This window comes from Odontesthes bonariensis, chromosome 11, assembly GCF_027942865.1.
Source record: "Odontesthes bonariensis isolate fOdoBon6 chromosome 11, fOdoBon6.hap1, whole genome shotgun sequence".
Taxonomy (NCBI): domain Eukaryota; kingdom Metazoa; phylum Chordata; class Actinopteri; order Atheriniformes; family Atherinopsidae; genus Odontesthes; species Odontesthes bonariensis.
The window spans coordinates 26,269,901-26,295,718 of NC_134516.1; the positions used below are offsets into that span (position 1 = coordinate 26,269,901).

The following is a 25,818-nucleotide window of genomic DNA, read 5'->3' on the forward strand; positions in this document are numbered from 1 at the left end:
GGGACTGTGGCTTACGGCCACACCGCCCTGAACACGCCCGATCTCGTCCGATCTCGGAAGCCAAGCAGGGTCGGGCCTGGTTAGTACTTGGATGGGAGACCGCTTGGGAATACCAGGTGCTGTAAGCTTTTTTCTCTTCTCTCTGCGGCCTGCATGTAACATCTGACCATCACCGTGTGCCACACAGACACCAGGAAGTTAACCAGCTTGGGCTGCTGCTGATTGGTTGGCAGACACCTCTGTTTCTGTTTGGCTCTCAGTCTCCATGTTGCTGATCCTGGATCTGCTGAGATGTCCCAGGCCATTGTTGGCTTTGATCCTCATACATTTAACTTTGTCCTCAGAAAGGACAAGTTCCAAAAAGTCAAACAGGGACTAGTTTTGCATTTGACGTAGCCAAACTGCATGCGCCTGGAGAAGCCAAAAGGCTTACAGCACCTGATATTCCCAGGCGGTCTCCCATCCAAGTACTAACCAGGCCCGACTCTGCTTGGCTTCTGAGATCTGACGAGATCAGGCGTGTTCAGGGTGGTGTGGCCGTAAGCCAGCAATGGAATCACAAACCAGCTCTTTATAGATTCTGAGACAGAATCTGTTATTGTATTCCGACTTGTAAAATAGAACTATACTGTTTAGAGAAGACGCAGTTTATGAGCATGTCGTGGGATTGAGCTTCCCTGGTTTCTCTATATGACAACGGACACAAAACTACACACAGGGAACAGAGGCTTTTGAGAGACACTAAGTTATCTGAGAGTCCCATTTTCAGCTGCAGAGAACAATCACATCAGGGAAGTCAACGTGCAGGCTCAACAGCAGCCTCTCAAGCCAGCTCTCTGGTAAAAATAGGGGAAACGTATGGTTCCAGCACCCATATAACATATATTTGTCACAGGGACTGTGGCTTACGGCCACACCGCCCTGAACACGCCCGATCTCGTCCGATCTCGGAAGCCAAGCAGGGTCGGGCCTGGTTAGTACTTGGATGGGAGACCGCTTGGGAATACCAGGTGCTGTAAGCTTTTTTCTCTTCTCTCTGTGGCCTGCATGTAACATCTGACCATCACCGTGTGCCACACAGACACCAGGAAGTTAACCAGCTTGGGCTGCTGCTGATTGGTTGGCAGACACCTCTGTTTCTGTTTGGCTCTCAGTCTCCATGTTGCTGATCCTGGATCTGCTGAGATGTCCCAGGCCATTGTTGGCTTTGATCCTCATACATTTAACTTTGTCCTCAGAAAGGACAAGTTCCAAAAAGTCAAACAGGGACTAGTTTTGCATTTGACGTAGCCAAACTGCATGCGCCTGGAGAAGCCAAAAGGCTTACAGCACCTGGTATTCCCAGGCGGTCTCCCATCCAAGTACTAACCAGGCCCGACTCTGCTTGGCTTCTGAGATCTGACGAGATCAGGCGTGTTCAGGGTGGTGTGGCCGTAAGCCAGCAATGGAATCACAAACCAGCTCTTTATAGATTCTGAAACAGAATCTGTTATTGTATTCCGACTTGTAAAATAGAACTATACTGTTTAGAGAAGACGCAGTTTATGAGCATGTCGTGGGATTGAGCTTCCCTGGTTTCTCTATATGACAACGGACACAAAACTACACACAGGGAACAGAGGCTTTTGACAGACACTAAGTTATCTGAGAGTCCCATTTTCAGCTGCAAAGAACAATCACATCAGGGAAGTCAACGTGCAGGCTCAACAGCAGCCTCTCAAGCCAGCTCTCTGGTAAAAATAGGGGAAACGTATGGTTCCAGCACCCATATAACATATATTTGTCACAGGGACTGTGGCTTACGGCCACACCGCCCTGAACACGCCCGATCTCGTCCGATCTCGGAAGCCAAGCAGGGTCGGGCCTGGTTAGTACTTGGATGGGAGACCGCTTGGGAATACCAGGTGCTGTAAGCTTTTTTCTCTTCTCTCTGCGGCCTGCATGTAACATCTGACCATCACCGTGTGCCACACAGACACCAGGAAGTTAACCAGCTTGGGCTGCTGCTGATTGGTTGGCAGACACCTCTGTTTCTGTTTGGCTCTCAGTCTCCATGTTGCTGATCCTGGATCTGCTGAGATGTCCCAGGCCATTGTTGGCTTTGATCCTCATACATTTAACTTTGTCCTCAGAAAGGACAAGTTCCAAAAAGTCAAACAGGGACTAGTTTTGCATTTGACGTAGCCAAACTGCATGCGCCTGGAGAAGCCAAAAGGCTTACAGCACCTGGTATTCCCAGGCGGTCTCCCATCCAAGTACTAACCAGGCCCGACTCTGCTTGGCTTCTGAGATCTGACGAGATCAGGCGTGTTCAGGGTGGTGTGGCCGTAAGCCAGCAATGGAATCACAAACCAGCTCTTTATAGATTCTGAGACAGAATCTGTTATTGTATTCCGACTTGTAAAATAGAACTATACTGTTTAGAGAAGACGCAGTTTATGAGCATGTCGTGGGATTGAGCTTCCCTGGTTTCTCTATATGACAACGGACACAAAACTACACACAGGGAACAGAGGCTTTTGACAGACACTAAGTTATCTGAGAGTCCCATTTTCAGCTGCAAAGAACAATCACATCAGGGAAGTCAACGTGCAGGCTCAACAGCAGCCTCTCAAGCCAGCTCTCTGGTAAAAATAGGGGAAACGTATGGTTCCAGCACCCATATAACATATATTTGTCACAGGGACTGTGGCTTACGGCCACACCGCCCTGAACACGCCCGATCTCGTCCGATCTCGGAAGCCAAGCAGGGTCGGGCCTGGTTAGTACTTGGATGGGAGACCGCTTGGGAATACCAGGTGCTGTAAGCTTTTTTCTCTTCTCTCTGCGGCCTGCATGTAACATCTGACCATCACCGTGTGCCACACAGACACCAGGAAGTTAACCAGCTTGGGCTGCTGCTGATTGGTTGGCAGACACCTCTGTTTCTGTTTGGCTCTCAGTCTCCATGTTGCTGATCCTGGATCTGCTGAGATGTCCCAGGCCATTGTTGGCTTTGATCCTCATACATTTAACTTTGTCCTCAGAAAGGACAAGTTCCAAAAAGTCAAACAGGGACTAGTTTTGCATTTGACGTAGCCAAACTGCATGCGCCTGGAGAAGCCAAAAGGCTTACAGCACCTGATATTCCCAGGCGGTCTCCCATCCAAGTACTAACCAGGCCCGACTCTGCTTGGCTTCTGAGATCTGACGAGATCAGGCGTGTTCAGGGTGGTGTGGCCGTAAGCCAGCAATGGAATCACAAACCAGCTCTTTATAGATTCTGAGACAGAATCTGTTATTGTATTCCGACTTGTAAAATAGAACTATACTGTTTAGAGAAGACGCAGTTTATGAGCATGTCGTGGGATTGAGCTTCCCTGGTTTCTCTATATGACAACGGACACAAAACTACACACAGGGAACAGAGGCTTTTGAGAGACACTAAGTTATCTGAGAGTCCCATTTTCAGCTGCAGAGAACAATCACATCAGGGAAGTCAACGTGCAGGCTCAACAGCAGCCTCTCAAGCCAGCTCTTTGGTAAAAATAGGGGAAACGTATGGTTCCAGCACCCATATAACATATATTTGTCACAGGGACTGTGGCTTACGGCCACACCGCCCTGAACACGCCCGATCTCGTCCGATCTCGGAAGCCAAGCAGGGTCGGGCCTGGTTAGTACTTGGATGGGAGACCGCTTGGGAATACCAGGTGCTGTAAGCTTTTTTCTCTTCTCTCTGCGGCCTGCATGTAACATCTGACCATCACCGTGTGCCACACAGACACCAGGAAGTTAACCAGCTTGGGCTGCTGCTGATTGGTTGGCAGACACCTCTGTTTCTGTTTGGCTCTCAGTCTCCATGTTGCTGATCCTGGATCTGCTGAGATGTCCCAGGCCATTGTTGGCTTTGATCCTCATACATTTAACTTTGTCCTCAGAAAGGACAAGTTCCAAAAAGTCAAACAGGGACTAGTTTTGCATTTGACGTAGCCAAACTGCATGCGCCTGGAGAAGCCAAAAGGCTTACAGCACCTGGTATTCCCAGGCGGTCTCCCATCCAAGTAATAACCAGGCCCGACTCTGCTTGGCTTCTGAGATCTGACGAGATCAGGCGTGTTCAGGGTGGTGTGGCCGTAAGCCAGCAATGGAATCACAAACCAGCTCTTTATAGATTCTGAAACAGAATCTGTTATTGTATTCCGACTTGTAAAATAGAACTATACTGTTTAGAGAAGACGCAGTTTATGAGCATGTCGTGGGATTGAGCTTCCCTGGTTTCTCTATATGACAACGGACACAAAACTACACACAGGGAACAGAGGCTTTTGAGAGACACTAAGTTATCTGAGAGTCCCATTTTCAGCTGCAGAGAACAATCACATCAGGGAAGTCAACGTGCAGGCTCAACAGCAGCCTCTCAAGCCAGCTCTCTGGTAAAAATAGGGGAAACGTATGGTTCCAGCACCCATATAACATATATTTGTCACAGGGACTGTGGCTTACGGCCACACCGCCCTGAACACGCCCGATCTCGTCCGATCTCGGAAGCCAAGCAGGGTCGGGCCTGGTTAGTACTTGGATGGGAGACCGCTTGGGAATACCAGGTGCTGTAAGCTTTTTTCTCTTCTCTCTGCGGCCTGCATGTAACATCTGACCATCACCGTGTGCCACACAGACACCAGGAAGTTAACCAGCTTGGGCTGCTGCTGATTGGTTGGCAGACACCTCTGTTTCTGTTTGGCTCTCAGTCTCCATGTTGCTGATCCTGGATCTGCTGAGATGTCCCAGGCCATTGTTGGCTTTGATCCTCATACATTTAACTTTGTCCTCAGAAAGGACAAGTTCCAAAAAGTCAAACAGGGACTAGTTTTGCATTTGACGTAGCCAAACTGCATGCGCCTGGAGAAGCCAAAAGGCTTACAGCACCTGGTATTCCCAGGCGGTCTCCCATCCAAGTACTAACCAGGCCCGACTCTGCTTGGCTTCTGAGATCTGACGAGATCAGGCGTGTTCAGGGTGGTGTGGCCGTAAGCCAGCAATGGAATCACAAACCAGCTCTTTATAGATTCTGAAACAGAATCTGTTATTGTATTCCGACTTGTAAAATAGAACTATACTGTTTAGAGAAGACGCAGTTTATGAGCATGTCGTGGGATTGAGCTTCCCTGGTTTCTCTATATGACAACGGACACAAAACTACACACAGGGAACAGAGGCTTTTGACAGACACTAAGTTATCTGAGAGTCCCATTTTCAGCTGCAAAGAACAATCACATCAGGGAAGTCAACGTGCAGGCTCAACAGCAGCCTCTCAAGCCAGCTCTCTGGTAAAAATAGGGGAAACGTATGGTTCCAGCACCCATATAACATATATTTGTCACAGGGACTGTGGCTTACGGCCACACCGCCCTGAACACGCCCGATCTCGTCCGATCTCGGAAGCCAAGCAGGGTCGGGCCTGGTTAGTACTTGGATGGGAGACCGCTTGGGAATACCAGGTGCTGTAAGCTTTTTTCTCTTCTCTCTGCGGCCTGCATGTAACATCTGACCATCACCGTGTGCCACACAGACACCAGGAAGTTAACCAGCTTGGGCTGCTGCTGATTGGTTGGCAGACACCTCTGTTTCTGTTTGGCTCTCAGTCTCCATGTTGCTGATCCTGGATCTGCTGAGATGTCCCAGGCCATTGTTGGCTTTGATCCTCATACATTTAACTTTGTCCTCAGAAAGGACAAGTTCCAAAAAGTCAAACAGGGACTAGTTTTGCATTTGACGTAGCCAAACTGCATGCGCCTGGAGAAGCCAAAAGGCTTACAGCACCTGGTATTCCCAGGCGGTCTCCCATCCAAGTACTAACCAGGCCCGACTCTGCTTGGCTTCTGAGATCTGACGAGATCAGGCGTGTTCAGGGTGGTGTGGCCGTAAGCCAGCAATGGAATCACAAACCAGCTCTTTATAGATTCTGAGACAGAATCTGTTATTGTATTCCGACTTGTAAAATAGAACTATACTGTTTAGAGAAGACGCAGTTTATGAGCATGTCGTGGGATTGAGCTTCCCTGGTTTCTCTATATGACAACGGACACAAAACTACACACAGGGAACAGAGGCTTTTGACAGACACTAAGTTATCTGAGAGTCCCATTTTCAGCTGCAAAGAACAATCACATCAGGGAAGTCAACGTGCAGGCTCAACAGCAGCCTCTCAAGCCAGCTCTCTGGTAAAAATAGGGGAAACGTATGGTTCCAGCACCCATATAACATATATTTGTCACAGGGACTGTGGCTTACGGCCACACCGCCCTGAACACGCCCGATCTCGTCCGATCTCGGAAGCCAAGCAGGGTCGGGCCTGGTTAGTACTTGGATGGGAGACCGCTTGGGAATACCAGGTGCTGTAAGCTTTTTTCTCTTCTCTCTGCGGCCTGCATGTAACATCTGACCATCACCGTGTGCCACACAGACACCAGGAAGTTAACCAGCTTGGGCTGCTGCTGATTGGTTGGCAGACACCTCTGTTTCTGTTTGGCTCTCAGTCTCCATGTTGCTGATCCTGGATCTGCTGAGATGTCCCAGGCCATTGTTGGCTTTGATCCTCATACATTTAACTTTGTCCTCAGAAAGGACAAGTTCCAAAAAGTCAAACAGGGACTAGTTTTGCATTTGACGTAGCCAAACTGCATGCGCCTGGAGAAGCCAAAAGGCTTACAGCACCTGATATTCCCAGGCGGTCTCCCATCCAAGTACTAACCAGGCCCGACTCTGCTTGGCTTCTGAGATCTGACGAGATCAGGCGTGTTCAGGGTGGTGTGGCCGTAAGCCAGCAATGGAATCACAAACCAGCTCTTTATAGATTCTGAGACAGAATCTGTTATTGTATTCCGACTTGTAAAATAGAACTATACTGTTTAGAGAAGACGCAGTTTATGAGCATGTCGTGGGATTGAGCTTCCCTGGTTTCTCTATATGACAACGGACACAAAACTACACACAGGGAACAGAGGCTTTTGAGAGACACTAAGTTATCTGAGAGTCCCATTTTCAGCTGCAGAGAACAATCACATCAGGGAAGTCAACGTGCAGGCTCAACAGCAGCCTCTCAAGCCAGCTCTTTGGTAAAAATAGGGGAAACGTATGGTTCCAGCACCCATATAACATATATTTGTCACAGGGACTGTGGCTTACGGCCACACCGCCCTGAACACGCCCGATCTCGTCCGATCTCGGAAGCCAAGCAGGGTCGGGCCTGGTTAGTACTTGGATGGGAGACCGCTTGGGAATACCAGGTGCTGTAAGCTTTTTTCTCTTCTCTCTGCGGCCTGCATGTAACATCTGACCATCACCGTGTGCCACACAGACACCAGGAAGTTAACCAGCTTGGGCTGCTGCTGATTGGTTGGCAGACACCTCTGTTTCTGTTTGGCTCTCAGTCTCCATGTTGCTGATCCTGGATCTGCTGAGATGTCCCAGGCCATTGTTGGCTTTGATCCTCATACATTTAACTTTGTCCTCAGAAAGGACAAGTTCCAAAAAGTCAAACAGGGACTAGTTTTGCATTTGACGTAGCCAAACTGCATGCGCCTGGAGAAGCCAAAAGGCTTACAGCACCTGGTATTCCCAGGCGGTCTCCCATCCAAGTAATAACCAGGCCCGACTCTGCTTGGCTTCTGAGATCTGACGAGATCAGGCGTGTTCAGGGTGGTGTGGCCGTAAGCCAGCAATGGAATCACAAACCAGCTCTTTATAGATTCTGAAACAGAATCTGTTATTGTATTCCGACTTGTAAAATAGAACTATACTGTTTAGAGAAGACGCAGTTTATGAGCATGTCGTGGGATTGAGCTTCCCTGGTTTCTCTATATGACAACGGACACAAAACTACACACAGGGAACAGAGGCTTTTGAGAGACACTAAGTTATCTGAGAGTCCCATTTTCAGCTGCAGAGAACAATCACATCAGGGAAGTCAACGTGCAGGCTCAACAGCAGCCTCTCAAGCCAGCTCTCTGGTAAAAATAGGGGAAACGTATGGTTCCAGCACCCATATAACATATATTTGTCACAGGGACTGTGGCTTACGGCCACACCGCCCTGAACACGCCCGATCTCGTCCGATCTCGGAAGCCAAGCAGGGTCGGGCCTGGTTAGTACTTGGATGGGAGACCGCTTGGGAATACCAGGTGCTGTAAGCTTTTTTCTCTTCTCTCTGCGGCCTGCATGTAACATCTGACCATCACCGTGTGCCACACAGACACCAGGAAGTTAACCAGCTTGGGCTGCTGCTGATTGGTTGGCAGACACCTCTGTTTCTGTTTGGCTCTCAGTCTCCATGTTGCTGATCCTGGATCTGCTGAGATGTCCCAGGCCATTGTTGGCTTTGATCCTCATACATTTAACTTTGTCCTCAGAAAGGACAAGTTCCAAAAAGTCAAACAGGGACTAGTTTTGCATTTGACGTAGCCAAACTGCATGCGCCTGGAGAAGCCAAAAGGCTTACAGCACCTGGTATTCCCAGGCGGTCTCCCATCCAAGTACTAACCAGGCCCGACTCTGCTTGGCTTCTGAGATCTGACGAGATCAGGCGTGTTCAGGGTGGTGTGGCCGTAAGCCAGCAATGGAATCACAAACCAGCTCTTTATAGATTCTGAAACAGAATCTGTTATTGTATTCCGACTTGTAAAATAGAACTATACTGTTTAGAGAAGACGCAGTTTATGAGCATGTCGTGGGATTGAGCTTCCCTGGTTTCTCTATATGACAACGGACACAAAACTACACACAGGGAACAGAGGCTTTTGACAGACACTAAGTTATCTGAGAGTCCCATTTTCAGCTGCAAAGAACAATCACATCAGGGAAGTCAACGTGCAGGCTCAACAGCAGCCTCTCAAGCCAGCTCTCTGGTAAAAATAGGGGAAACGTATGGTTCCAGCACCCATATAACATATATTTGTCACAGGGACTGTGGCTTACGGCCACACCGCCCTGAACACGCCCGATCTCGTCCGATCTCGGAAGCCAAGCAGGGTCGGGCCTGGTTAGTACTTGGATGGGAGACCGCTTGGGAATACCAGGTGCTGTAAGCTTTTTTCTCTTCTCTCTGCGGCCTGCATGTAACATCTGACCATCACCGTGTGCCACACAGACACCAGGAAGTTAACCAGCTTGGGCTGCTGCTGATTGGTTGGCAGACACCTCTGTTTCTGTTTGGCTCTCAGTCTCCATGTTGCTGATCCTGGATCTGCTGAGATGTCCCAGGCCATTGTTGGCTTTGATCCTCATACATTTAACTTTGTCCTCAGAAAGGACAAGTTCCAAAAAGTCAAACAGGGACTAGTTTTGCATTTGACGTAGCCAAACTGCATGCGCCTGGAGAAGCCAAAAGGCTTACAGCACCTGGTATTCCCAGGCGGTCTCCCATCCAAGTACTAACCAGGCCCGACTCTGCTTGGCTTCTGAGATCTGACGAGATCAGGCGTGTTCAGGGTGGTGTGGCCGTAAGCCAGCAATGGAATCACAAACCAGCTCTTTATAGATTCTGAAACAGAATCTGTTATTGTATTCCGACTTGTAAAATAGAACTATACTGTTTAGAGAAGACGCAGTTTATGAGCATGTCGTGGGATTGAGCTTCCCTGGTTTCTCTATATGACAACGGACACAAAACTACACACAGGGAACAGAGGCTTTTGACAGACACTAAGTTATCTGAGAGTCCCATTTTCAGCTGCAAAGAACAATCACATCAGGGAAGTCAACGTGCAGGCTCAACAGCAGCCTCTCAAGCCAGCTCTCTGGTAAAAATAGGGGAAACGTATGGTTCCAGCACCCATATAACATATATTTGTCACAGGGACTGTGGCTTACGGCCACACCGCCCTGAACACGCCCGATCTCGTCCGATCTCGGAAGCCAAGCAGGGTCGGGCCTGGTTAGTACTTGGATGGGAGACCGCTTGGGAATACCAGGTGCTGTAAGCTTTTTTCTCTTCTCTCTGCGGCCTGCATGTAACATCTGACCATCACCGTGTGCCACACAGACACCAGGAAGTTAACCAGCTTGGGCTGCTGCTGATTGGTTGGCAGACACCTCTGTTTCTGTTTGGCTCTCAGTCTCCATGTTGCTGATCCTGGATCTGCTGAGATGTCCCAGGCCATTGTTGGCTTTGATCCTCATACATTTAACTTTGTCCTCAGAAAGGACAAGTTCCAAAAAGTCAAACAGGGACTAGTTTTGCATTTGACGTAGCCAAACTGCATGCGCCTGGAGAAGCCAAAAGGCTTACAGCACCTGATATTCCCAGGCGGTCTCCCATCCAAGTACTAACCAGGCCCGACTCTGCTTGGCTTCTGAGATCTGACGAGATCAGGCGTGTTCAGGGTGGTGTGGCCGTAAGCCAGCAATGGAATCACAAACCAGCTCTTTATAGATTCTGAGACAGAATCTGTTATTGTATTCCGACTTGTAAAATAGAACTATACTGTTTAGAGAAGACGCAGTTTATGAGCATGTCGTGGGATTGAGCTTCCCTGGTTTCTCTATATGACAACGGACACAAAACTACACACAGGGAACAGAGGCTTTTGACAGACACTAAGTTATCTGAGAGTCCCATTTTCAGCTGCAGAGAACAATCACATCAGGGAAGTCAACGTGCAGGCTCAACAGCAGCCTCTCAAGCCAGCTCTCTGGTAAAAATAGGGGAAACGTATGGTTCCAGCACCCATATAACATATATTTGTCACAGGGACTGTGGCTTACGGCCACACCGCCCTGAACACGCCCGATCTCGTCCGATCTCGGAAGCCAAGCAGGGTCGGGCCTGGTTAGTACTTGGATGGGAGACCGCTTGGGAATACCAGGTGCTGTAAGCTTTTTTCTCTTCTCTCTGCGGCCTGCATGTAACATCTGACCATCACCGTGTGCCACACAGACACCAGGAAGTTAACCAGCTTGGGCTGCTGCTGATTGGTTGGCAGACACCTCTGTTTCTGTTTGGCTCTCAGTCTCCATGTTGCTGATCCTGGATCTGCTGAGATGTCCCAGGCCATTGTTGGCTTTGATCCTCATACATTTAACTTTGTCCTCAGAAAGGACAAGTTCCAAAAAGTCAAACAGGGACTAGTTTTGCATTTGACGTAGCCAAACTGCATGCGCCTGGAGAAGCCAAAAGGCTTACAGCACCTGGTATTCCCAGGCGGTCTCCCATCCAAGTACTAACCAGGCCCGACTCTGCTTGGCTTCTGAGATCTGACGAGATCAGGCGTGTTCAGGGTGGTGTGGCCGTAAGCCAGCAATGGAATCACAAACCAGCTCTTTATAGATTCTGAAACAGAATCTGTTATTGTATTCCGACTTGTAAAATAGAACTATACTGTTTAGAGAAGACGCAGTTTATGAGCATGTCGTGGGATTGAGCTTCCCTGGTTTCTCTATATGACAACGGACACAAAACTACACACAGGGAACAGAGGCTTTTGACAGACACTAAGTTATCTGAGAGTCCCATTTTCAGCTGCAAAGAACAATCACATCAGGGAAGTCAACGTGCAGGCTCAACAGCAGCCTCTCAAGCCAGCTCTCTGGTAAAAATAGGGGAAACGTATGGTTCCAGCACCCATATAACATATATTTGTCACAGGGACTGTGGCTTACGGCCACACCGCCCTGAACACGCCCGATCTCGTCCGATCTCGGAAGCCAAGCAGGGTCGGGCCTGGTTAGTACTTGGATGGGAGACCGCTTGGGAATACCAGGTGCTGTAAGCTTTTTTCTCTTCTCTCTGCGGCCTGCATGTAACATCTGACCATTACCGTGTGCCACACAGACACCAGGAAGTTAACCAGCTTGGGCTGCTGCTGATTGGTTGGCAGACACCTCTGTTTCTGTTTGGCTCTCAGTCTCCATGTTGCTGATCCTGGATCTGCTGAGATGTCCCAGGCCATTGTTGGCTTTGATCCTCATACATTTAACTTTGTCCTCAGAAAGGACAAGTTCCAAAAAGTCAAACAGGGACTAGTTTTGCATTTGACGTAGCCAAACTGCATGCGCCTGGAGAAGCCAAAAGGCTTACAGCACCTGGTATTCCCAGGCGGTCTCCCATCCAAGTACTAACCAGGGCCGACTCTGCTTGGCTTCTGAGATCTGACGAGATCAGGCGTGTTCAGGGTGGTGTGGCCGTAAGCCAGCAATGGAATCACAAACCAGCTCTTTATAGATTCTGAAACAGAATCTGTTATTGTATTCCGACTTGTAAAATAGAACTATACTGTTTAGAGAAGACGCAGTTTATAAGCATGTCGTGGGATTGAGCTTCCCTGGTTTCTCTATATGACAACGGACACAAAACTACACACAGGGAACAGAGGCTTTTGACAGACACTAAGTTATCTGAGAGTCCCATTTTCAGCTGCAAAGAACAATCACATCAGGGAAGTCAACGTGCAGGCTCAACAGCAGCCTCTCAAGCCAGCTCTCTGGTAAAAATAGGGGAAACGTATGGTTCCAGCACCCATATAACATATATTTGTCACAGGGACTGTGGCTTACGGCCACACCGCCCTGAACACGCCCGATCTCGTCCGATCTCGGAAGCCAAGCAGGGTCGGGCCTGGTTAGTACTTGGATGGGAGACCGCTTGGGAATACCAGGTGCTGTAAGCTTTTTTCTCTTCTCTCTGCGGCCTGCATGTAACATCTGACCATCACCGTGTGCCACACAGACACCAGGAAGTTAACCAGCTTGGGCTGCTGCTGATTGGTTGGCAGACACCTCTGTTTCTGTTTGGCTCTCAGTCTCCATGTTGCTGATCCTGGATCTGCTGAGATGTCCCAGGCCATTGTTGGCTTTGATCCTCATACATTTAACTTTGTCCTCAGAAAGGACAAGTTCCAAAAAGTCAAACAGGGACTAGTTTTGCATTTGACGTAGCCAAACTGCATGCGCCTGGAGAAGCCAAAAGGCTTACAGCACCTGATATTCCCAGGCGGTCTCCCATCCAAGTACTAACCAGGCCCGACTCTGCTTGGCTTCTGAGATCTGACGAGATCAGGCGTGTTCAGGGTGGTGTGGCCGTAAGCCAGCAATGGAATCACAAACCAGCTCTTTATAGATTCTGAGACAGAATCTGTTATTGTATTCCGACTTGTAAAATAGAACTATACTGTTTAGAGAAGACGCAGTTTATGAGCATGTCGTGGGATTGAGCTTCCCTGGTTTCTCTATATGACAACGGACACAAAACTACACACAGGGAACAGAGGCTTTTGACAGACACTAAGTTATCTGAGAGTCCCATTTTCAGCTGCAGAGAACAATCACATCAGGGAAGTCAACGTGCAGGCTCAACAGCAGCCTCTCAAGCCAGCTCTCTGGTAAAAATAGGGGAAACGTATGGTTCCAGCACCCATATAACATATATTTGTCACAGGGACTGTGGCTTACGGCCACACCGCCCTGAACACGCCCGATCTCGTCCGATCTCGGAAGCCAAGCAGGGTCGGGCCTGGTTAGTACTTGGATGGGAGACCGCTTGGGAATACCAGGTGCTGTAAGCTTTTTTCTCTTCTCTCTGCGGCCTGCATGTAACATCTGACCATCACCGTGTGCCACACAGACACCAGGAAGTTAACCAGCTTGGGCTGCTGCTGATTGGTTGGCAGACACCTCTGTTTCTGTTTGGCTCTCAGTCTCCATGTTGCTGATCCTGGATCTGCTGAGATGTCCCAGGCCATTGTTGGCTTTGATCCTCATACATTTAACTTTGTCCTCAGAAAGGACAAGTTCCAAAAAGTCAAACAGGGACTAGTTTTGCATTTGACGTAGCCAAACTGCATGCGCCTGGAGAAGCCAAAAGGCTTACAGCACCTGGTATTCCCAGGCGGTCTCCCATCCAAGTACTAACCAGGCCCGACTCTGCTTGGCTTCTGAGATCTGACGAGATCAGGCGTGTTCAGGGTGGTGTGGCCGTAAGCCAGCAATGGAATCACAAACCAGCTCTTTATAGATTCTGAAACAGAATCTGTTATTGTATTCCGACTTGTAAAATAGAACTATACTGTTTAGAGAAGACGCAGTTTATGAGCATGTCGTGGGATTGAGCTTCCCTGGTTTCTCTATATGACAACGGACACAAAACTACACACAGGGAACAGAGGCTTTTGACAGACACTAAGTTATCTGAGAGTCCCATTTTCAGCTGCAAAGAACAATCACATCAGGGAAGTCAACGTGCAGGCTCAACAGCAGCCTCTCAAGCCAGCTCTCTGGTAAAAATAGGGGAAACGTATGGTTCCAGCACCCATATAACATATATTTGTCACAGGGACTGTGGCTTACGGCCACACCGCCCTGAACACGCCCGATCTCGTCCGATCTCGGAAGCCAAGCAGGGTCGGGCCTGGTTAGTACTTGGATGGGAGACCGCTTGGGAATACCAGGTGCTGTAAGCTTTTTTCTCTTCTCTCTGCGGCCTGCATGTAACATCTGACCATCACCGTGTGCCACACAGACACCAGGAAGTTAACCAGCTTGGGCTGCTGCTGATTGGTTGGCAGACACCTCTGTTTCTGTTTGGCTCTCAGTCTCCATGTTGCTGATCCTGGATCTGCTGAGATGTCCCAGGCCATTGTTGGCTTTGATCCTCATACATTTAACTTTGTCCTCAGAAAGGACAAGTTCCAAAAAGTCAAACAGGGACTAGTTTTGCATTTGACGTAGCCAAACTGCATGCGCCTGGAGAAGCCAAAAGGCTTACAGCACCTGGTATTCCCAGGCGGTCTCCCATCCAAGTACTAACCAGGCCCGACTCTGCTTGGCTTCTGAGATCTGACGAGATCAGGCGTGTTCAGGGTGGTGTGGCCGTAAGCCAGCAATGGAATCACAAACCAGCTCTTTATAGATTCTGAAACAGAATCTGTTATTGTATTCCGACTTGTAAAATAGAACTATACTGTTTAGAGAAGACGCAGTTTATGAGCATGTCGTGGGATTGAGCTTCCCTGGTTTCTCTATATGACAACGGACACAAAACTACACACAGGGAACAGAGGCTTTTGACAGACACTAAGTTATCTGAGAGTCCCATTTTCAGCTGCAAAGAACAATCACATCAGGGAAGTCAACGTGCAGGCTCAACAGCAGCCTCTCAAGCCAGCTCTCTGGTAAAAATAGGGGAAACGTATGGTTCCAGCACCCATATAACATATATTTGTCACAGGGACTGTGGCTTACGGCCACACCGCCCTGAACACGCCCGATCTCGTCCGATCTCGGAAGCCAAGCAGGGTCGGGCCTGGTTAGTACTTGGATGGGAGACCGCTTGGGAATACCAGGTGCTGTAAGCTTTTTTCTCTTCTCTCTGCGGCCTGCATGTAACATCTGACCATCACCGTGTGCCACACAGACACCAAGAAGTTAACCAGCTTGGGCTGCTGCTGATTGGTTGGCAGACACCTCTGTTTCTGTTTGGCTCTCAGTCTCCATGTTGCTGATCCTGGATCTGCTGAGATGTCCCAGGCCATTGTTGGCTTTGATCCTCATACATTTAACTTTGTCCTCAGAAAGGACAAGTTCCAAAAAGTCAAACAGGGACTAGTTTTGCATTTGACGTAGCCAAACTGCATGCGCCTGGAGAAGCCAAAAGGCTTACAGCACCTGGTATTCCCAGGCGGTCTCCCATCCAAGTACTAACCAGGCCCGACTCTGCTTGGCTTCTGAGATCTGACGAGATCAGGCGTGTTCAGGGTGGTGTGGCCGTAAGCCAGCAATGGAATCACAAACCAGCTCTTTATAGATTCTGAAACAGAATCTGTTATTGTATTCCGACTTGTAAAATAGAACTATACTGTTTAGAGAAGACGCAGTTTATGAGCATGTCGTGGGATTGAGCTTCCCTGGTTTCTCTATATGACAACGGACACAAAACTACACACAGGGAACAGAGGCTTTTGACAGACACTAAGTTATCTGAGAGTCCCATTTTCAGCTGCAAAGAACAATCACATCAGGGAAGTCAACGTGCAGGCTCAACAGCAGCCTCTCAAGCCAGCTCTCTGGTAAAAATAGGGGAAACGTATGGTTCCAGCACCCATATAACATATATTTGTCACAGGGACTGTGGCTTACGGCCACACCGCCCTGAACACGCCCGATCTCGTCCGATCTCGGAAGCCAAGCAGGGTCGGGCCTGGTTAGTACTTGGATGGGAGACCGCTTGGGAATACCAGGTGCTGTAAGCTTTTTTCTCTTCTCTCTGCGGCCTGCATGTAACATCTGACCATTACCGTGTGCCACACAGACACCAGGAAGTTAACCAGCTTGGGCTGCTGCTGATTGGTTGGCAGACACCTCTGTTTCTGTTTGGCTCTCAGTCTCCATGTTGCTGATCCTGGATCTGCTGAGATGTCCCAGGCCATTGTTGGCTTTGATCCTCATACATTTAACTTTGTCCTCAGAAAGGACAAGTTCCAAAAAGTCAAACAGGGACTAGTTTTGCATTTGACGTAGCCAAACTGCATGCGCCTGGAGAAGCCAAAAGGCTTACAGCACCTGGTATTCCCAGGCGGTCTCCCATCCAAGTACTAACCAGGCCCGACTCTGCTTGGCTTCTGAGATCTGACGAGATCAGGCGTGTTCAGGGTGGTGTGGCCGTAAGCCAGCAATGGAATCACAAACCAGCTCTTTATAGATTCTGAGACAGAATCTGTTATTGTATTCCGACTTGTAAAATAGAACTATACTGTTTAGAGAAGACGCAGTTTATGAGCATGTCGTGGGATTGAGCTTCCCTGGTTTCTCTATATGACAACGGACACAAAACTACACACAGGGAACAGAGGCTTTTGACAGACACTAAGTTATCTGAGAGTCCCATTTTCAGCTGCAAAGAACAATCACATCAGGGAAGTCAACGTGCAGGCTCAACAGCAGCCTCTCAAGCCAGCTCTCTGGTAAAAATAGGGGAAACGTATGGTTCCAGCACCCATATAACATATATTTGTCACAGGGACTGTGGCTTACGGCCACACCGCCCTGAACACGCCCGATCTCGTCCGATCTCGGAAGCCAAGCAGGGTCGGGCCTGGTTAGTACTTGGATGGGAGACCGCTTGGGAATACCAGGTGCTGTAAGCTTTTTTCTCTTCTCTCTGCGGCCTGCATGTAACATCTGACCATTACCGTGTGCCACACAGACACCAGGAAGTTAACCAGCTTGGGCTGCTGCTGATTGGTTGGCAGACACCTCTGTTTCTGTTTGGCTCTCAGTCTCCATGTTGCTGATCCTGGATCTGCTGAGATGTCCCAGGCCATTGTTGGCTTTGATCCTCATACATTTAACTTTGTCCTCAGAAAGGACAAGTTCCAAAAAGTCAAACAGGGACTAGTTTTGCATTTGACGTAGCCAAACTGCATGCGCCTGGAGAAGCCAAAAGGCTTACAGCACCTGGTATTCCCAGGCGGTCTCCCATCCAAGTACTAACCAGGCCCGACTCTGCTTGGCTTCTGAGATCTGACGAGATCAGGCGTGTTCAGGGTGGTGTGGCCGTAAGCCAGCAATGGAATCACAAACCAGCTCTTTATAGATTCTGAGACAGAATCTGTTATTGTATTCCGACTTGTAAAATAGAACTATACTGTTTAGAGAAGACGCAGTTTATGAGCATGTCGTGGGATTGAGCTTCCCTGGTTTCTCTATATGACAACGGACACAAAACTACACACAGGGAACAGAGGCTTTTGACAGACACTAAGTTATCTGAGAGTCCCATTTTCAGCTGCAAAGAACAATCACATCAGGGAAGTCAACGTGCAGGCTCAACAGCAGCCTCTCAAGCCAGCTCTCTGGTAAAAATAGGGGAAACGTATGGTTCCAGCACCCATATAACATATATTTGTCACAGGGACTGTGGCTTACGGCCACACCGCCCTGAACACGCCCGATCTCGTCCGATCTCGGAAGCCAAGCAGGGTCGGGCCTGGTTAGTACTTGGATGGGAGACCGCTTGGGAATACCAGGTGCTGTAAGCTTTTTTCTCTTCTCTCTGCGGCCTGCATGTAACATCTGACCATTACCGTGTGCCACACAGACACCAGGAAGTTAACCAGCTTGGGCTGCTGCTGATTGGTTGGCAGACACCTCTGTTTCTGTTTGGCTCTCAGTCTCCATGTTGCTGATCCTGGATCTGCTGAGATGTCCCAGGCCATTGTTGGCTTTGATCCTCATACATTTAACTTTGTCCTCAGAAAGGACAAGTTCCAAAAAGTCAAACAGGGACTAGTTTTGCATTTGACGTAGCCAAACTGCATGCGCCTGGAGAAGCCAAAAGGCTTACAGCACCTGGTATTCCCAGGCGGTCTCCCATCCAAGTACTAACCAGGCCCGACTCTGCTTGGCTTCTGAGATCTGACGAGATCAGGCGTGTTCAGGGTGGTGTGGCCGTAAGCCAGCAATGGAATCACAAACCAGCTCTTTATAGATTCTGAGACAGAATCTGTTATTGTATTCCGACTTGTAAAATAGAACTATACTGTTTAGAGAAGACGCAGTTTATGAGCATGTCGTGGGATTGAGCTTCCCTGGTTTCTCTATATGACAACGGACACAAAACTACACACAGGGAACAGAGGCTTTTGACAGACACTAAGTTATCTGAGAGTCCCATTTTCAGCTGCAAAGAACAATCACATCAGGGAAGTCAACGTGCAGGCTCAACAGCAGCCTCTCAAGCCAGCTCTCTGGTAAAAATAGGGGAAACGTATGGTTCCAGCACCCATATAACATATATTTGTCACAGGGACTGTGGCTTACGGCCACACCGCCCTGAACACACCCGATCTCGTCCGATCTCGGAAGCCAAGCAGGGTCGGGCCTGGTTAGTACTTGGATGGGAGACCGCTTGGGAATACCAGGTGCTGTAAGCTTTTTTCTCTTCTCTCTGCGGCCTGCATGTAACATCTGACCATCACCGTGTGCCACACAGACACCAGGAAGTTAACCAGCTTGGGCTGCTGCTGATTGGTTGGCAGACACCTCTGTTTCTGTTTGGCTCTCAGTCTCCATGTTGCTGATCCTGGATCTGCTGAGATGTCCCAGGCCATTGTTGGCTTTGATCCTCATACATTTAACTTTGTCCTCAGAAAGGACAAGTTCCAAAAAGTCAAACAGGGACTAGTTTTGCATTTGACGTAGCCAAACTGCATGCGCCTGGAGAAGCCAAAAGGCTTACAGCACCTGATATTCCCAGGCGGTCTCCCATCCAAGTACTAACCAGGCCCGACTCTGCTTGGCTTCTGAGATCTGACGAGATCAGGCGTGTTCAGGGTGGTGTGGCCGTAAGCCAGCAATGGAATCACAAACCAGCTCTTTATAGATTCTGAGACAGAATCTGTTATTGTATTCCGACTTGTAAAATAGAACTATACTGTTTAGAGAAGACGCAGTTTATGAGCATGTCGTGGGATTGAGCTTCCCTGGTTTCTCTATATGACAACGGACACAAAACTACACACAGGGAACAGAGGCTTTTGAGAGACACTAAGTTATCTGAGAGTCCCATTTTCAGCTGCAAAGAACAATCACATCAGGGAAGTCAATGTGCAGGCTCAACAGCAGCCTCTCAAGCCAGCTCTCTGGTAAAAATAGGGGAAACGTATGGTTCCAGCACCTATATAACATATATTTGTCACAGGGACTGTGGCTTACGGCCACACCGCCCTGAACACGCCCGATCTCGTCCGATCTCGGAAGCCAAGCAGGGTCGGGCCTGGTTAGTACTTGGATGGGAGACCGCTTGGGAATACCAGGTGCTGTAAGCTTTTTTCTCTTCTCTCTGCGGCCTGCATGTAACATCTGACCATTACCGTGTGCCACACAGACACCAGGAAGTTAACCAGCTTGGGCTGCTGCTGATTGGTTGGCAGACACCTCTGTTTCTGTTTGGCTCTCAGTCTCCATGTTGCTGATCCTGGATCTGCTGAGATGTCCCAGGCCATTGTTGGCTTTGATCCTCATACATTTAACTTTGTCCTCAGAAAGGACAAGTTCCAAAAAGTCAAACAGGGACTAGTTTTGCATTTGACGTAGCCAAACTGCATGCGCCTGGAGAAGCCAAAAGGCTTACAGCACCTGGTATTCCCAGGCGGTCTCCCATCCAAGTACTAACCAGGCCCGACTCTGCTTGGCTTCTGAGATCTGACGAGATCAGGCGTGTTCAGGGTGGTGTGGCCGTAAGCCAGCAATGGAATCACAAACCAGCTCTTTATAGATTCTGAGACAGAATCTGTTATTGTATTCCGACTTGTAAAATAGAACTATACTGTTTAGAGAAGACGCAGTTTATGAGCATGTCGTGGGATTGAGCTTCCCTGGTTTCTCTATATGACAACGGACACAAAACTACACACAGGGAACAGAGGCTTTTGAGAGACACTAAGTTATCTGAGAGTCCCATTTTCAGCTGCAAAGAACAATCACATCAGGGAAGTCAACGTGCAGGCTCAACAGCAGCCTCTCAAGCCAGCTCTCTGGTAAAAATAGGGGAAACGTATGGTTCCAGCACCCATATAACATATATTTGTCACAGGGACTGTGGCTTACGGCCACACCGCCCTGAACACGCCCGATCTCGTCCGATCTCGGAAGCCAAGCAGGGTCGGGCCTGGTTAGTACTTGGATGGGAGACCGCTTGGGAATACCAGGTGCTGTAAGCTTTTTTCTCTTCTCTCTGCGGCCTGCATGTAACATCTGACCATTACCGTGTGCCACACAGACACCAGGAAGTTAACCAGCTTGGGCTGCTGCTGATTGGTTGGCAGACACCTCTGTTTCTGTTTGGCTCTCAGTCTCCATGTTGCTGATCCTGGATCTGCTGAGATGTCCCAGGCCATTGTTGGCTTTGATCCTCATACATTTAACTTTGTCCTCAGAAAGGACAAGTTCCAAAAAGTCAAACAGGGACTAGTTTTGCATTTGACGTAGCCAAACTGCATGCGCCTGGAGAAGCCAAAAGGCTTACAGCACCTGGTATTCCCAGGCGGTCTCCCATCCAAGTACTAACCAGGCCCGACTCTGCTTGGCTTCTGAGATCTGACGAGATCAGGCGTGTTCAGGGTGGTGTGGCCGTAAGCCAGCAATGGAATCACAAACCAGCTCTTTATAGATTCTGAGACAGAATCTGTTATTGTATTCCGACTTGTAAAATAGAACTATACTGTTTAGAGAAGACGCAGTTTATGAGCATGTCGTGGGATTGAGCTTCCCTGGTTTCTCTATATGACAACGGACACAAAACTACACACAGGGAACAGAGGCTTTTGAGAGACACTAAGTTATCTGAGAGTCCCATTTTCAGCTGCAGAGAACAATCACATCAGGGAAGTCAACGTGCAGGCTCAACAGCAGCCTCTCAAGCCAGCTCTCTGGTAAAAATAGGGGAAACGTATGGTTCCAGCACCCATATAACATATATTTGTCACAGGGACTGTGGCTTACGGCCACACCGCCCTGAACACGCCCGATCTCGTCCGATCTCGGAAGCCAAGCAGGGTCGGGCCTGGTTAGTACTTGGATGGGAGACCGCTTGGGAATACCAGGTGCTGTAAGCTTTTTTCTCTTCTCTCTGCGGCCTGCATGTAACATCTGACCATCACCGTGTGCCACACAGACACCAGGAAGTTAACCAGCTTGGGCTGCTGCTGATTGGTTGGCAGACACCTCTGTTTCTGTTTGGCTCTCAGTCTCCATGTTGCTGATCCTGGATCTGCTGAGATGTCCCAGGCCATTGTTGGCTTTGATCCTCATACATTTAACTTTGTCCTCAGAAAGGACAAGTTCCAAAAAGTCAAACAGGGACTAGTTTTGCATTTGACGTAGCCAAACTGCATGCGCCTGGAGAAGCCAAAAGGCTTACAGCACCTGGTATTCCCAGGCGGTCTCCCATCCAAGTACTAACCAGGCCCGACTCTGCTTGGCTTCTGAGATCTGACGAGATCAGGCGTGTTCAGGGTGGTGTGGCCGTAAGCCAGCAATGGAATCACAAACCAGCTCTTTATAGATTCTGAGACAGAATCTGTTATTGTATTCCGACTTGTAAAATAGAACTATACTGTTTAGAGAAGACGCAGTTTATGAGCATGTCGTGGGATTGAGCTTCCCTGGTTTCTCTATATGACAACGGACACAAAACTACACACAGGGAACAGAGGCTTTTGACAGACACTAAGTTATCTGAGAGTCCCATTTTCAGCTGCAAAGAACAATCACATCAGGGAAGTCAACGTGCAGGCTCAACAGCAGCCTCTCAAGCCAGCTCTCTGGTAAAAATAGGGGAAACGTATGGTTCCAGCACCCATATAACATATATTTGTCACAGGGACTGTGGCTTACGGCCACACCGCCCTGAACACACCCGATCTCGTCCGATCTCGGAAGCCAAGCAGGGTCGGGCCTGGTTAGTACTTGGATGGGAGACCGCTTGGGAATACCAGGTGCTGTAAGCTTTTTTCTCTTCTCTCTGCGGCCTGCATGTAACATCTGACCATCACCGTGTGCCACACAGACACCAGGAAGTTAACCAGCTTGGGCTGCTGCTGATTGGTTGGCAGACACCTCTGTTTCTGTTTGGCTCTCAGTCTCCATGTTGCTGATCCTGGATCTGCTGAGATGTCCCAGGCCATTGTTGGCTTTGATCCTCATACATTTAACTTTGTCCTCAGAAAGGACAAGTTCCAAAAAGTCAAACAGGGACTAGTTTTGCATTTGACGTAGCCAAACTGCATGCGCCTGGAGAAGCCAAAAGGCTTACAGCACCTGATATTCCCAGGCGGTCTCCCATCCAAGTACTAACCAGGCCCGACTCTGCTTGGCTTCTGAGATCTGACGAGATCAGGCGTGTTCAGGGTGGTGTGGCCGTAAGCCAGCAATGGAATCACAAACCAGCTCTTTATAGATTCTGAGACAGAATCTGTTATTGTATTCCGACTTGTAAAATAGAACTATACTGTTTAGAGAAGACGCAGTTTATGAGCATGTCGTGGGATTGAGCTTCCCTGGTTTCTCTATATGACAACGGACACAAAACTACACACAGGGAACAGAGGCTTTTGAGAGACACTAAGTTATCTGAGAGTCCCATTTTCAGCTGCAAAGAACAATCACATCAGGGAAGTCAATGTGCAGGCTCAACAGCAGCCTCTCAAGCCAGCTCTCTGGTAAAAATAGGGGAAACGTATGGTTCCAGCACCTATATAACATATATTTGTCACAGGGACTGTGGCTTACGGCCACACCGCCCTGAACACGCCCGATCTCGTCCGATCTCGGAAGCCAAGCAGGGTCGGGCCTGGTTAGTACTTGGATGGGAGACCGCTTGGGAATACCAGGTGCTGTAAGCTTTTTTCTCTTCTCTCTGCGGCCTGCATGTAACATCTGACCATTACCGTGTGCCACACAGACACCAGGAAGTTAACCAGCTTGGGCTGCTGCTGATTGGTTGGCAGACACCTCTGTTTCTGTTTGGCTCTCAGTCTCCATGTTGCTGATCCTGGATCTGCTGAGATGTCCCAGGCCATTGTTGGCTTTGATCCTCATACATTTAACTTTGTCCTCAGAAAGGACAAGTTCCAAAAAGTCAAACAGGGACTAGTTTTGCATTTGACGTAGCCAAACTGCATGCGCCTGGAGAAGCCAAAAGGCTTACAGCACCTGGTATTCCCAGGCGGTCTCCCATCCAAGTACTAACCAGGCCCGACTCTGCTTGGCTTCTGAGATCTGACGAGATCAGGCGTGTTCAGGGTGGTGTGGCCGTAAGCCAGCAATGGAATCACAAACCAGCTCTTTATAGATTCTGAGACAGAATCTGTTATTGTATTCCGACTTGTAAAATAGAACTATACTGTTTAGAGAAGACGCAGTTTATGAGCATGTCGTGGGATTGAGCTTCCCTGGTTTCTCTATATGACAACGGACACAAAACTACACACAGGGAACAGAGGCTTTTGAGAGACACTAAGTTATCTGAGAGTCCCATTTTCAGCTGCAAAGAACAATCACATCAGGGAAGTCAACGTGCAGGCTCAACAGCAGCCTCTCAAGCCAGCTCTCTGGTAAAAATAGGGGAAACGTATGGTTCCAGCACCCATATAACATATATTTGTCACAGGGACTGTGGCTTACGGCCACACCGCCCTGAACACGCCCGATCTCGTCCGATCTCGGAAGCCAAGCAGGGTCGGGCCTGGTTAGTACTTGGATGGGAGACCGCTTGGGAATACCAGGTGCTGTAAGCTTTTTTCTCTTCTCTCTGCGGCCTGCATGTAACATCTGACCATTACCGTGTGCCACACAGACACCAGGAAGTTAACCAGCTTGGGCTGCTGCTGATTGGTTGGCAGACACCTCTGTTTCTGTTTGGCTCTCAGTCTCCATGTTGCTGATCCTGGATCTGCTGAGATGTCCCAGGCCATTGTTGGCTTTGATCCTCATACATTTAACTTTGTCCTCAGAAAGGACAAGTTCCAAAAAGTCAAACAGGGACTAGTTTTGCATTTGACGTAGCCAAACTGCATGCGCCTGGAGAAGCCAAAAGGCTTACAGCACCTGGTATTCCCAGGCGGTCTCCCATCCAAGTACTAACCAGGCCCGACTCTGCTTGGCTTCTGAGATCTGACGAGATCAGGCGTGTTCAGGGTGGTGTGGCCGTAAGCCAGCAATGGAATCACAAACCAGCTCTTTATAGATTCTGAGACAGAATCTGTTATTGTATTCCGACTTGTAAAATAGAACTATACTGTTTAGAGAAGACGCAGTTTATGAGCATGTCGTGGGATTGAGCTTCCCTGGTTTCTCTATATGACAACGGACACAAAACTACACACAGGGAACAGAGGCTTTTGAGAGACACTAAGTTATCTGAGAGTCCCATTTTCAGCTGCAGAGAACAATCACATCAGGGAAGTCAACGTGCAGGCTCAACAGCAGCCTCTCAAGCCAGCTCTCTGGTAAAAATAGGGGAAACGTATGGTTCCAGCACCCATATAACATATATTTGTCACAGGGACTGTGGCTTACGGCCACACCGCCCTGAACACGCCCGATCTCGTCCGATCTCGGAAGCCAAGCAGGGTCGGGCCTGGTTAGTACTTGGATGGGAGACCGCTTGGGAATACCAGGTGCTGTAAGCTTTTTTCTCTTCTCTCTGCGGCCTGCATGTAACATCTGACCATCACCGTGTGCCACACAGACACCAGGAAGTTAACCAGCTTGGGCTGCTGCTGATTGGTTGGCAGACACCTCTGTTTCTGTTTGGCTCTCAGTCTCCATGTTGCTGATCCTGGATCTGCTGAGATGTCCCAGGCCATTGTTGGCTTTGATCCTCATACATTTAACTTTGTCCTCAGAAAGGACAAGTTCCAAAAAGTCAAACAGGGACTAGTTTTGCATTTGACGTAGCCAAACTGCATGCGCCTGGAGAAGCCAAAAGGCTTACAGCACCTGGTATTCCCAGGCGGTCTCCCATCCAAGTACTAACCAGGCCCGACTCTGCTTGGCTTCTGAGATCTGACGAGATCAGGCGTGTTCAGGGTGGTGTGGCCGTAAGCCAGCAATGGAATCACAAACCAGCTCTTTATAGATTCTGAAACAGAATCTGTTATTGTATTCCGACTTGTAAAATAGAACTATACTGTTTAGAGAAGACGCAGTTTATGAGCATGTCGTGGGATTGAGCTTCCCTGGTTTCTCTATATGACAACGGACACAAAACTACACACAGGGAACAGAGGCTTTTGACAGACACTAAGTTATCTGAGAGTCCCATTTTCAGCTGCAAAGAACAATCAC

At 48.8% G+C, this 25,818-nt stretch overlaps 58 non-coding genes across 58 annotated transcripts; 29 read left to right on the forward strand and 29 right to left on the reverse strand.

Annotated features, from left to right (window-relative positions):
* Positions 1–9: 9 nt before the first annotated feature.
* LOC142393841 (5S ribosomal RNA) lies at positions 10–128 on the forward strand. Its single transcript, XR_012772249.1, has one exon. It is a non-coding gene; the product is annotated as a 5S ribosomal RNA (ribosomal RNA).
* A 298-nt stretch (positions 129–426) lies between these two features.
* On the reverse strand, positions 427–545 carry LOC142393074 (5S ribosomal RNA). Its single transcript, XR_012771696.1, has one exon. It is a non-coding gene; the product is annotated as a 5S ribosomal RNA (ribosomal RNA).
* A 358-nt stretch (positions 546–903) lies between these two features.
* Positions 904–1,022, forward strand: LOC142393842 (5S ribosomal RNA). The gene has a single exon (XR_012772250.1). It is a non-coding gene; the product is annotated as a 5S ribosomal RNA (ribosomal RNA).
* A 298-nt stretch (positions 1,023–1,320) lies between these two features.
* On the reverse strand, positions 1,321–1,439 carry LOC142392697 (5S ribosomal RNA). The gene has a single exon (XR_012771334.1). It is a non-coding gene; the product is annotated as a 5S ribosomal RNA (ribosomal RNA).
* A 358-nt stretch (positions 1,440–1,797) lies between these two features.
* Positions 1,798–1,916, forward strand: LOC142393843 (5S ribosomal RNA). Its single transcript, XR_012772251.1, has one exon. It is a non-coding gene; the product is annotated as a 5S ribosomal RNA (ribosomal RNA).
* A 298-nt stretch (positions 1,917–2,214) lies between these two features.
* Positions 2,215–2,333, reverse strand: LOC142392698 (5S ribosomal RNA). The gene has a single exon (XR_012771335.1). It is a non-coding gene; the product is annotated as a 5S ribosomal RNA (ribosomal RNA).
* Positions 2,334–2,691: 358 nt separating this feature from the next.
* LOC142393844 (5S ribosomal RNA) lies at positions 2,692–2,810 on the forward strand. Its single transcript, XR_012772252.1, has one exon. It is a non-coding gene; the product is annotated as a 5S ribosomal RNA (ribosomal RNA).
* A 298-nt stretch (positions 2,811–3,108) lies between these two features.
* On the reverse strand, positions 3,109–3,227 carry LOC142393075 (5S ribosomal RNA). Its single transcript, XR_012771697.1, has one exon. It is a non-coding gene; the product is annotated as a 5S ribosomal RNA (ribosomal RNA).
* Positions 3,228–3,585: 358 nt separating this feature from the next.
* On the forward strand, positions 3,586–3,704 carry LOC142393845 (5S ribosomal RNA). The gene has a single exon (XR_012772253.1). It is a non-coding gene; the product is annotated as a 5S ribosomal RNA (ribosomal RNA).
* Positions 3,705–4,002: 298 nt separating this feature from the next.
* On the reverse strand, positions 4,003–4,121 carry LOC142393373 (5S ribosomal RNA). Its single transcript, XR_012771980.1, has one exon. It is a non-coding gene; the product is annotated as a 5S ribosomal RNA (ribosomal RNA).
* A 358-nt stretch (positions 4,122–4,479) lies between these two features.
* LOC142393846 (5S ribosomal RNA) lies at positions 4,480–4,598 on the forward strand. The gene has a single exon (XR_012772254.1). It is a non-coding gene; the product is annotated as a 5S ribosomal RNA (ribosomal RNA).
* Positions 4,599–4,896: 298 nt separating this feature from the next.
* LOC142392699 (5S ribosomal RNA) lies at positions 4,897–5,015 on the reverse strand. Its single transcript, XR_012771336.1, has one exon. It is a non-coding gene; the product is annotated as a 5S ribosomal RNA (ribosomal RNA).
* Positions 5,016–5,373: 358 nt separating this feature from the next.
* Positions 5,374–5,492, forward strand: LOC142393848 (5S ribosomal RNA). The gene has a single exon (XR_012772255.1). It is a non-coding gene; the product is annotated as a 5S ribosomal RNA (ribosomal RNA).
* Positions 5,493–5,790: 298 nt separating this feature from the next.
* Positions 5,791–5,909, reverse strand: LOC142392701 (5S ribosomal RNA). The gene has a single exon (XR_012771338.1). It is a non-coding gene; the product is annotated as a 5S ribosomal RNA (ribosomal RNA).
* A 358-nt stretch (positions 5,910–6,267) lies between these two features.
* Positions 6,268–6,386, forward strand: LOC142393849 (5S ribosomal RNA). Its single transcript, XR_012772256.1, has one exon. It is a non-coding gene; the product is annotated as a 5S ribosomal RNA (ribosomal RNA).
* Positions 6,387–6,684: 298 nt separating this feature from the next.
* Positions 6,685–6,803, reverse strand: LOC142393077 (5S ribosomal RNA). The gene has a single exon (XR_012771699.1). It is a non-coding gene; the product is annotated as a 5S ribosomal RNA (ribosomal RNA).
* Positions 6,804–7,161: 358 nt separating this feature from the next.
* Positions 7,162–7,280, forward strand: LOC142393851 (5S ribosomal RNA). The gene has a single exon (XR_012772258.1). It is a non-coding gene; the product is annotated as a 5S ribosomal RNA (ribosomal RNA).
* Positions 7,281–7,578: 298 nt separating this feature from the next.
* On the reverse strand, positions 7,579–7,697 carry LOC142393374 (5S ribosomal RNA). Its single transcript, XR_012771981.1, has one exon. It is a non-coding gene; the product is annotated as a 5S ribosomal RNA (ribosomal RNA).
* A 358-nt stretch (positions 7,698–8,055) lies between these two features.
* On the forward strand, positions 8,056–8,174 carry LOC142393852 (5S ribosomal RNA). Its single transcript, XR_012772259.1, has one exon. It is a non-coding gene; the product is annotated as a 5S ribosomal RNA (ribosomal RNA).
* Positions 8,175–8,472: 298 nt separating this feature from the next.
* Positions 8,473–8,591, reverse strand: LOC142392702 (5S ribosomal RNA). Its single transcript, XR_012771339.1, has one exon. It is a non-coding gene; the product is annotated as a 5S ribosomal RNA (ribosomal RNA).
* A 358-nt stretch (positions 8,592–8,949) lies between these two features.
* LOC142393853 (5S ribosomal RNA) lies at positions 8,950–9,068 on the forward strand. The gene has a single exon (XR_012772260.1). It is a non-coding gene; the product is annotated as a 5S ribosomal RNA (ribosomal RNA).
* Positions 9,069–9,366: 298 nt separating this feature from the next.
* Positions 9,367–9,485, reverse strand: LOC142392703 (5S ribosomal RNA). The gene has a single exon (XR_012771340.1). It is a non-coding gene; the product is annotated as a 5S ribosomal RNA (ribosomal RNA).
* A 358-nt stretch (positions 9,486–9,843) lies between these two features.
* On the forward strand, positions 9,844–9,962 carry LOC142393854 (5S ribosomal RNA). Its single transcript, XR_012772261.1, has one exon. It is a non-coding gene; the product is annotated as a 5S ribosomal RNA (ribosomal RNA).
* A 298-nt stretch (positions 9,963–10,260) lies between these two features.
* LOC142393078 (5S ribosomal RNA) lies at positions 10,261–10,379 on the reverse strand. Its single transcript, XR_012771700.1, has one exon. It is a non-coding gene; the product is annotated as a 5S ribosomal RNA (ribosomal RNA).
* Positions 10,380–10,737: 358 nt separating this feature from the next.
* LOC142393855 (5S ribosomal RNA) lies at positions 10,738–10,856 on the forward strand. Its single transcript, XR_012772262.1, has one exon. It is a non-coding gene; the product is annotated as a 5S ribosomal RNA (ribosomal RNA).
* Positions 10,857–11,154: 298 nt separating this feature from the next.
* Positions 11,155–11,273, reverse strand: LOC142392704 (5S ribosomal RNA). The gene has a single exon (XR_012771341.1). It is a non-coding gene; the product is annotated as a 5S ribosomal RNA (ribosomal RNA).
* A 358-nt stretch (positions 11,274–11,631) lies between these two features.
* Positions 11,632–11,750, forward strand: LOC142393856 (5S ribosomal RNA). Its single transcript, XR_012772263.1, has one exon. It is a non-coding gene; the product is annotated as a 5S ribosomal RNA (ribosomal RNA).
* Positions 11,751–12,048: 298 nt separating this feature from the next.
* LOC142393381 (5S ribosomal RNA) lies at positions 12,049–12,167 on the reverse strand. The gene has a single exon (XR_012771987.1). It is a non-coding gene; the product is annotated as a 5S ribosomal RNA (ribosomal RNA).
* A 358-nt stretch (positions 12,168–12,525) lies between these two features.
* Positions 12,526–12,644, forward strand: LOC142393857 (5S ribosomal RNA). Its single transcript, XR_012772264.1, has one exon. It is a non-coding gene; the product is annotated as a 5S ribosomal RNA (ribosomal RNA).
* A 298-nt stretch (positions 12,645–12,942) lies between these two features.
* Positions 12,943–13,061, reverse strand: LOC142393079 (5S ribosomal RNA). Its single transcript, XR_012771701.1, has one exon. It is a non-coding gene; the product is annotated as a 5S ribosomal RNA (ribosomal RNA).
* A 358-nt stretch (positions 13,062–13,419) lies between these two features.
* On the forward strand, positions 13,420–13,538 carry LOC142393858 (5S ribosomal RNA). Its single transcript, XR_012772265.1, has one exon. It is a non-coding gene; the product is annotated as a 5S ribosomal RNA (ribosomal RNA).
* A 298-nt stretch (positions 13,539–13,836) lies between these two features.
* On the reverse strand, positions 13,837–13,955 carry LOC142392705 (5S ribosomal RNA). Its single transcript, XR_012771342.1, has one exon. It is a non-coding gene; the product is annotated as a 5S ribosomal RNA (ribosomal RNA).
* Positions 13,956–14,313: 358 nt separating this feature from the next.
* LOC142393859 (5S ribosomal RNA) lies at positions 14,314–14,432 on the forward strand. The gene has a single exon (XR_012772266.1). It is a non-coding gene; the product is annotated as a 5S ribosomal RNA (ribosomal RNA).
* Positions 14,433–14,730: 298 nt separating this feature from the next.
* On the reverse strand, positions 14,731–14,849 carry LOC142392706 (5S ribosomal RNA). Its single transcript, XR_012771343.1, has one exon. It is a non-coding gene; the product is annotated as a 5S ribosomal RNA (ribosomal RNA).
* A 358-nt stretch (positions 14,850–15,207) lies between these two features.
* LOC142393860 (5S ribosomal RNA) lies at positions 15,208–15,326 on the forward strand. The gene has a single exon (XR_012772267.1). It is a non-coding gene; the product is annotated as a 5S ribosomal RNA (ribosomal RNA).
* A 298-nt stretch (positions 15,327–15,624) lies between these two features.
* Positions 15,625–15,743, reverse strand: LOC142392707 (5S ribosomal RNA). The gene has a single exon (XR_012771344.1). It is a non-coding gene; the product is annotated as a 5S ribosomal RNA (ribosomal RNA).
* A 358-nt stretch (positions 15,744–16,101) lies between these two features.
* LOC142393862 (5S ribosomal RNA) lies at positions 16,102–16,220 on the forward strand. Its single transcript, XR_012772269.1, has one exon. It is a non-coding gene; the product is annotated as a 5S ribosomal RNA (ribosomal RNA).
* A 298-nt stretch (positions 16,221–16,518) lies between these two features.
* LOC142392708 (5S ribosomal RNA) lies at positions 16,519–16,637 on the reverse strand. Its single transcript, XR_012771345.1, has one exon. It is a non-coding gene; the product is annotated as a 5S ribosomal RNA (ribosomal RNA).
* Positions 16,638–16,995: 358 nt separating this feature from the next.
* On the forward strand, positions 16,996–17,114 carry LOC142393863 (5S ribosomal RNA). Its single transcript, XR_012772270.1, has one exon. It is a non-coding gene; the product is annotated as a 5S ribosomal RNA (ribosomal RNA).
* Positions 17,115–17,412: 298 nt separating this feature from the next.
* Positions 17,413–17,531, reverse strand: LOC142392709 (5S ribosomal RNA). The gene has a single exon (XR_012771346.1). It is a non-coding gene; the product is annotated as a 5S ribosomal RNA (ribosomal RNA).
* A 358-nt stretch (positions 17,532–17,889) lies between these two features.
* Positions 17,890–18,008, forward strand: LOC142393864 (5S ribosomal RNA). Its single transcript, XR_012772271.1, has one exon. It is a non-coding gene; the product is annotated as a 5S ribosomal RNA (ribosomal RNA).
* A 298-nt stretch (positions 18,009–18,306) lies between these two features.
* LOC142392710 (5S ribosomal RNA) lies at positions 18,307–18,425 on the reverse strand. Its single transcript, XR_012771347.1, has one exon. It is a non-coding gene; the product is annotated as a 5S ribosomal RNA (ribosomal RNA).
* Positions 18,426–18,783: 358 nt separating this feature from the next.
* Positions 18,784–18,902, forward strand: LOC142393399 (5S ribosomal RNA). Its single transcript, XR_012772005.1, has one exon. It is a non-coding gene; the product is annotated as a 5S ribosomal RNA (ribosomal RNA).
* A 298-nt stretch (positions 18,903–19,200) lies between these two features.
* LOC142393080 (5S ribosomal RNA) lies at positions 19,201–19,319 on the reverse strand. The gene has a single exon (XR_012771702.1). It is a non-coding gene; the product is annotated as a 5S ribosomal RNA (ribosomal RNA).
* A 358-nt stretch (positions 19,320–19,677) lies between these two features.
* Positions 19,678–19,796, forward strand: LOC142393865 (5S ribosomal RNA). Its single transcript, XR_012772272.1, has one exon. It is a non-coding gene; the product is annotated as a 5S ribosomal RNA (ribosomal RNA).
* A 298-nt stretch (positions 19,797–20,094) lies between these two features.
* Positions 20,095–20,213, reverse strand: LOC142392712 (5S ribosomal RNA). The gene has a single exon (XR_012771349.1). It is a non-coding gene; the product is annotated as a 5S ribosomal RNA (ribosomal RNA).
* Positions 20,214–20,571: 358 nt separating this feature from the next.
* Positions 20,572–20,690, forward strand: LOC142393866 (5S ribosomal RNA). The gene has a single exon (XR_012772273.1). It is a non-coding gene; the product is annotated as a 5S ribosomal RNA (ribosomal RNA).
* Positions 20,691–20,988: 298 nt separating this feature from the next.
* LOC142392713 (5S ribosomal RNA) lies at positions 20,989–21,107 on the reverse strand. The gene has a single exon (XR_012771350.1). It is a non-coding gene; the product is annotated as a 5S ribosomal RNA (ribosomal RNA).
* A 358-nt stretch (positions 21,108–21,465) lies between these two features.
* On the forward strand, positions 21,466–21,584 carry LOC142393867 (5S ribosomal RNA). Its single transcript, XR_012772274.1, has one exon. It is a non-coding gene; the product is annotated as a 5S ribosomal RNA (ribosomal RNA).
* A 298-nt stretch (positions 21,585–21,882) lies between these two features.
* Positions 21,883–22,001, reverse strand: LOC142392714 (5S ribosomal RNA). The gene has a single exon (XR_012771351.1). It is a non-coding gene; the product is annotated as a 5S ribosomal RNA (ribosomal RNA).
* Positions 22,002–22,359: 358 nt separating this feature from the next.
* LOC142393410 (5S ribosomal RNA) lies at positions 22,360–22,478 on the forward strand. Its single transcript, XR_012772016.1, has one exon. It is a non-coding gene; the product is annotated as a 5S ribosomal RNA (ribosomal RNA).
* Positions 22,479–22,776: 298 nt separating this feature from the next.
* On the reverse strand, positions 22,777–22,895 carry LOC142393081 (5S ribosomal RNA). The gene has a single exon (XR_012771703.1). It is a non-coding gene; the product is annotated as a 5S ribosomal RNA (ribosomal RNA).
* A 358-nt stretch (positions 22,896–23,253) lies between these two features.
* LOC142393868 (5S ribosomal RNA) lies at positions 23,254–23,372 on the forward strand. Its single transcript, XR_012772275.1, has one exon. It is a non-coding gene; the product is annotated as a 5S ribosomal RNA (ribosomal RNA).
* A 298-nt stretch (positions 23,373–23,670) lies between these two features.
* Positions 23,671–23,789, reverse strand: LOC142392715 (5S ribosomal RNA). The gene has a single exon (XR_012771352.1). It is a non-coding gene; the product is annotated as a 5S ribosomal RNA (ribosomal RNA).
* A 358-nt stretch (positions 23,790–24,147) lies between these two features.
* LOC142393869 (5S ribosomal RNA) lies at positions 24,148–24,266 on the forward strand. Its single transcript, XR_012772276.1, has one exon. It is a non-coding gene; the product is annotated as a 5S ribosomal RNA (ribosomal RNA).
* A 298-nt stretch (positions 24,267–24,564) lies between these two features.
* LOC142392716 (5S ribosomal RNA) lies at positions 24,565–24,683 on the reverse strand. The gene has a single exon (XR_012771353.1). It is a non-coding gene; the product is annotated as a 5S ribosomal RNA (ribosomal RNA).
* A 358-nt stretch (positions 24,684–25,041) lies between these two features.
* LOC142393870 (5S ribosomal RNA) lies at positions 25,042–25,160 on the forward strand. The gene has a single exon (XR_012772277.1). It is a non-coding gene; the product is annotated as a 5S ribosomal RNA (ribosomal RNA).
* A 298-nt stretch (positions 25,161–25,458) lies between these two features.
* On the reverse strand, positions 25,459–25,577 carry LOC142392717 (5S ribosomal RNA). The gene has a single exon (XR_012771354.1). It is a non-coding gene; the product is annotated as a 5S ribosomal RNA (ribosomal RNA).
* Positions 25,578–25,818: the final 241 nt, after the last annotated feature.